Source organism: Gordionus sp. m RMFG-2023, chromosome 1, assembly GCF_954871325.1.
Source record: "Gordionus sp. m RMFG-2023 chromosome 1, tfGorSpeb1-WG-v2, whole genome shotgun sequence".
Lineage (NCBI taxonomy): Eukaryota > Metazoa > Nematomorpha > Gordioida > Chordodea > Parachordodidae > Gordionus > Gordionus sp. m RMFG-2023.
The window spans coordinates 58,023,914-58,030,854 of NC_088775.1; positions in this window are offsets into that span (position 1 = coordinate 58,023,914).

The following is a 6,941-nucleotide window of genomic DNA, read 5'->3' on the forward strand; positions in this document are numbered from 1 at the left end:
TTTATCATACCAGAAGCGTAAAATAATACATCCAAGCATTTTATAAGAAATTTAATTCTGAGTTTAATGATATAAAAATATTTAAAATTACGTTTAGAATGTTAGCCTTTTATTTCTGAAAGTTTTCGCGACAAAAAATATATTAATCATACCGGAAGCGTAAAATAATACATCCAAGCATTTTTGGATAAGAAATTTAATTCTGAGTATAATGATATAAAAATATTTAAAATTACGTGTAAAATGTTAGCCTTTTCCTTCTGAATGTTTAAGCGACAAAAAATATATTTATCATACCGGAAGCGTAAAATAATACATCCAAGCATTTTTGGATATGAAATTTAATTCTGAGTTTAATGATATAAAAATATTTAAAATTACGTTTAAAATGTTAGCCTTTTCCTTCTGAAAGTTTTCGCGACAATAAAATATATTTATCATATCGGGAAGCGTAAAATAATACATCTAAGCATTTTTGGATAAGAAATTTAATTCTGAGTTTAGTTATATAAAAATATTTAAAATTACGTTTAAAATGTTAGCCTTTTCCTTCTGAAAGTTTTCGCGACAAAAAATATATTTATCATACCAGAAGCGTAAAATAATACATCCAAGCATTTTTGGATAAGAAATTTAATTCTGAGTTTAATGATATATAAATAAATTACGTTTAGAATGTTAGCCTTTTCCTTCTGAAAGTTTTCGCGACAAAAAATATATTTATCATACCAGAAGCGTAAAATAATACATCCAAGCATTTTTGGATAAGAAATTTAATTTAGAGTTTAATTATATAAAAATATTTAAAATTACGTTTAAAATGTTAGCCTTTTCCTTCTGAAAGTTTTCGCGACAAAAAATATATTTATCATACCAGAAGCGTAAAATAATACATCCAAGCATTTTTGGATAAGAAATTTAATTCTGAGTTTAATGATATATAAATAAATTACGTTTAGAATGTTAGCCTTTTCCTTCTGAAAGTTTTCGCGACAAAAAATATATTTATCATACCGGAAGCGTAAAATAATACATCCAAGCATTTTTGGATAAGAAATTTAATTCTGAGTTTAATGATATTATTTAAAATAATGTTAGCCTTTTCCTTCTGAATGTTTTAGCGACAAAAAATATATTTATCATACCAGAAGCGTAAAATAATACATCCAAGCATTTTATAAGAAATTTAATTCTGAGTTTAATGATATAAAAATACTTAAAATTACGTTTAGAATGTTAGCCTTTTCCTTCTGAATGTTTTAGCGACATTAAATATATTTATCATACCAGAAGCGTAAAATAATACATCCAAGCATTTTTGGATAAGAAATTTAATTCTGATTATAATGATATAAAAATATTTAAAATTACGTGTAAAATGTTAGCCTTTTCCTTCTGAATGTTTAAGCGACAAAAAATATATTTATCATACCAGAAGCGTAAAATAATACATCCAAGCATTTTTATATAAGAAATTTAGTTCTGAGTTTAATGATATATAAATAAATTACGTTTAGAATGTTAGCCTTTTCCTTCTGAAAGTTTTCGCGACAAAAAATATATTTATCATACCGGAAGCGTAAAATAATACATCCAAGCATTTTTGGATATGAAATTTAATTCTGAGTTTAATGATATAAAAATATTTAAAATTACGTTTATAATGTTAGCCTTTTCCTTCTGAATGTTTTAGCGACATTAAATATATTTATCATACCAGAAGCGTAAAATAATACATCCAAGCATTTTTGGATAAGAAATTTAATTCTGAGTTTAATGATATATAAATAAATTACGTTTAGAATGTTAGCCTTTTCCTTCTGAAAGTTTTCGCGACAAAAAATATATTTATCATACCAGAAGCGTAAAATAATACATCCAAGCATTTTTGGATAAGAAATTTAATTTAGAGTTTAATTATATAAAAATATTTAAAATTACGTTTAAAATGTTAGCCTTTTCCTTCTGAAAGTTTTCGCGACAAAAAATATATTTATCATACCAGAAGCGTAAAATAATACATCCAAGCATTTTATAAGAAATTTAATTCTGAGTTTAATGATATAAAAATACTTAAAATTACGTGTAAAATGTTAGCCTTTTCCTTCTGAATGTTTAAGCGACAAAAAATATATTTATCATACCAGAAGCGTAAAATAATACATCCAAGCATTTTTATATAAGAAATTTAATTCTGAGTTTAATGATATAAAAATACTTAAAATTACGTTTAGAATGTTAGCCTTTTCCTTCTGAAAGTTTTCGCGACAAAAAAATATATTTATCATACCGGAAGCGTAAAATAATACATCCAAGCATTTTTGGATATGAAATTTAATTCTGAGTTTAATGATATAAAAATATTTAAAATTACGTTTAAAATGTTAGCCTTTTCCTTCTGAAAGTTTTCGCGACAATAAAATATATTTATCATATCAGGAAGCGTAAAATAATACATCTAAGCATTTTTGGATAAGAAATTTAATTCTGAGTTTAGTTATATAAAAATATTTAAAATTACGTTTAAAATGTTAGCCTTTTCCTTCTGAAAGTTTTCGCGACAAAAAATATATTTATCATACCAGAAGCGTAAAATAATACATCCAAGCATTTTTGGATAAGAAATTTAATTCTGAGTTTAATGATATATAAATAAATTACGTTTAGAATGTTAGCCTTTTCCTTCTGAAAGTTTTCGCGACAAAAAATATATTTATCATACCAGAAGCGTAAAATAATACATCCAAGCATTTTTGGATAAGAAATTTAATTCTGAGTTTAATTATATAAAAATATTTAAAATTACGTTTAAAATGTTAGCCTTTTTCTTCTGAAAGTTTTCGCGACAAAAAATATATTTATCATACCAGAAGCGTAAAATAATACATCCAAGCATTTTTGGATAAGAAATTTAATTCTGAGTTTAATGATATATAAATAAATTACGTTTAGAATGTTAGCCTTTTCCTTCTGAAAGTTTTCGCGACAAAAAATATTTATCATACCGGAAGCGTAAAATAATACATCCAAGCATTTTTGGATAAGAAATTTAATTCTGAGTTTAATGATATAAAAATATTTAAAATAATGTTAGCCTTTTCCTTCTGAATGTTTTAGCGACAAAAAATATATTTATCATACCAGAAGCGTAAAATAATACATCCAAGCATTTTATAAGAAATTTAATTCTGAGTTTAATGATATAAAAATATTTAAAATTACGTTTAGAATGTTAGCCTTTTATTTCTGAAAGTTTTCGCGACAAAAAATATATTAATCATACCGGAAGCGTAAAATAATACATCCAAGCATTTTTGGATAAGAAATTTAATTCTGAGTATAATGATATAAAAATATTTAAAATTACGTGAAAATGTTAGCCTTTTCCTTCTGAATGTTTAAGCGACAAAAAATATATTTATCATACCAGAAGCGTAAAATAATACATCCAAGCATTTTTATATAAGAAATTTAGTTCTGAGTTTAATGATATATAAATAAATTACGTTTAGAATGTTAGCCTTTTCCTTCTGAAAGTTTTCGCGACAAAAAATATATTTATCATACCGGAAGCGTAAAATAATACATCCAAGCATTTTTGGATAAGAAATTTAATTCTGAGTTTAATGATATAAAAATATTTAAAATTACGTTTATAATGTTAGCCTTTTCCTTCTGAATGTTTTAGCGACATTAAATATATTTATCATACCAGAAGCGTAAAATAATACATCCAAGCATTTTTGGATAAGAAATTTAATTCTGAGTTTAATGATATAAAAATACTTAAAATTACGTTTAGAATGTTAGCCTTTTCCTTCTGAATGTTTTAGCGACATTAAATATATTTATCATACCAGAAGCGTAAAATAATACATCCAAGCATTTTTGGATAAGAAATTTAATTCTGAGTATAATGATATAAAAATATTTAAAATTACGTGTAAAATGTTAGCCTTTTCCTTCTGAATGTTTAAGCGACAAAAAATATATTTATCATACCAGAAGCGTAAAATAATACATCCAAGCATTTTTATATAAGAAATTTAATTCTGAGTTTAATGATATAAAAATACTTAAAATTACGTTTAGAATGTTAGCCTTTTCCTTCTGAAAGTTTTCGCGACAAAAAAATATATTTATCATACCGGAAGCGTAAAATAATACATCCAAGCATTTTTGGATATGAAATTTAATTCTGAGTTTAATGATATAAAAATATTTAAAATTACGTTTAAAATGTTAGCCTTTTCCTTCTGAAAGTTTTCGCGACAATAAAATATATTTATCATATCGGGAAGCGTAAAATAATACATCTAAGCATTTTTGGATAAGAAATTTAATTCTGAGTTTAGTTATATAAAAATATTTAAAATTACGTTTAAAATGTTAGCCTTTTCCTTCTGAAAGTTTTCGCGACAAAAAATATATTTATCATACCAGAAGCGTAAAATAATACATCCAAGCATTTTTGGATAAGAAATTTAATTCTGAGTTTAATGATATATAAATAAATTACGTTTAGAATGTTAGCCTTTTCCTTCTGAAAGTTTTCGCGACAAAAAATATATTTATCATACAAGAAGCGTAAAATAATACATCCAAGCATTTTTGGATAAGAAATTTAATTCTGAGTTTAATGATATATAAATAAATTACGTTTAGAATGTTAGCCTTTTCCTTCTGAAAGTTTTCGCGACAAAAAATATATTTATCATACCGGAAGCGTAAAATAATACATCCAAGCATTTTTGGATAAGAAATTTAATTCTGAGTTTAATGATATAAAAATATTTAAAATAATGTTAGCCTTTTCCTTCTGAATGTTTTAGCGACAAAAAATATATTTATCATACCAGAAGCGTAAAATAATACATCCAAGCATTTTTGGATAAGAAATTTAATTCTGAGTATAATGATATAAAAATATTTAAAATTACGTGTAAAATGTTAGCCTTTTCCTTCTGAATGTTTAAGCGACAAAAAATATATTTATCATACCAGAAGCGTAAAATAATACATCCAAGCATTTTTGGATAAGAAATTTAATTCTGATTATAATGATATAAAAATATTTAAAATTACGTGTAAAATGTTAGCCTTTTCCTTCTGAATGTTTTAGCGACATTAAATATATTTATCATACCAGAAGCGTAAAATAATACATCCAAGCATTTTTGGATAAGAAATTTAATTCTGATTATAATGATATAAAAATATTTAAAATTACGTGTAAAATGTTAGCCTTTTCCTTCTGAATGTTTAAGCGACAAAAAATATATTTATCATACCAGAAGCGTAAAATAATACATCCAAGCATTTTTGGATAAGAAATTTAATTCTGAGTTTAATGATATAAAAATACTTAAAATTACGTTTAGAATGTTAGCCTTTTCCTTCTGAATGTTTTAGCGACATTAAATATATTTATCATACCAGAAGCGTAAAATAATACATCCAAGCATTTTTGGATAAGAAATTTAATTCTGATTATAATGATATAAAAATATTTAAAATTACGTGTAAAATGTTAGCCTTTTCCTTCTGAATGTTTAAGCGACAAAAAATATATTTATCATACCAGAAGCGTAAAATAATACATCCAAGCATTTTTGGATAAGAAATTTAATTCTGAGTATAATGATATAAAAATATTTAAAATTACGTGTAAAATGTTAGCCTTTTCCTTCTGAATGTTTAAGCGACAAAAAATATATTTATCATACCAGAAGCGTAAAATAATACATCCAAGCATTTTTATATAAGAAATTTAGTTCTGAGTTTAATGATATATAAATAAATTACGTTTAGAATGTTAGCCTTTTCCTTCTGAAAGTTTTCGCGACAAAAAATATATTTATCATACCGGAAGCGTAAAATAATACATCCAAGCATTTTTGGATATGAAATTTAATTCTGAGTTTAATGATATAAAAATATTTAAAATTACGTTTATAATGTTAGCCTTTTCCTTCTGAATGTTTTAGCGACATTAAATATATTTATCATACCAGAAGCGTAAAATAATACATCCAAGCATTTTTGGATAAGAAATTTAATTCTGAGTTTAATGATATATAAATAAATTACGTTTAGAATGTTAGCCTTTTCCTTCTGAAAGTTTTCGCGACAAAAAATATATTTATCATACCAGAAGCGTAAAATAATACATCCAAGCATTTTTGGATAAGAAATTTAATTCTGAGTTTAATTATATAAAAATATTTAAAATTACGTTTAAAATGTTAGCCTTTTCCTTCTGAAAGTTTTCGCGACAAAAAATATATTTATCATACCAGAAGCGTAAAATAATACATCCAAGCATTTTTGGATAAGAAATTTAATTCTGAGTTTAATGATATATAAATAAATTACGTTTAGAATGTTAGCCTTTTCCTTCTGAAAGTTTTCGCGACAAAAAATATATTTATCATACCGGAAGCGTAAAATAATACATCCAAGCATTTTTGGATAAGAAATTTAATTCTGAGTTTAATGATATAAAAATATTTAAAATAATGTTAGCCTTTTCCTTCTGAATGTTTTAGCGACAAAAAATATATTTATCATACCAGAAGCGTAAAATAATACATCCAAGCATTTTTTAAGAAATTTAATTCTGAGTTTAATGATATAAAAATACTTAAAATTACGTTTAGAATGTTAGCCTTTTCCTTCTGAATGTTTTAGCGACATTAAATATATTTATCATACCAGAAGCGTAAAATAATACATCCAAGCATTTTTGGATAAGAAATTTAATTCTGATTATAATGATATAAAAATATTTAAAATTACGTGTAAAATGTTAGCCTTTTCCTTCTGAATGTTTAAGCGACAAAAAATATATTTATCATACCAGAAGCGTAAAATAATACATCCAAGCATTTTTATATAAGAAATTTAGTTCTGAGTTTAATGATATATAAATAAATTACGTT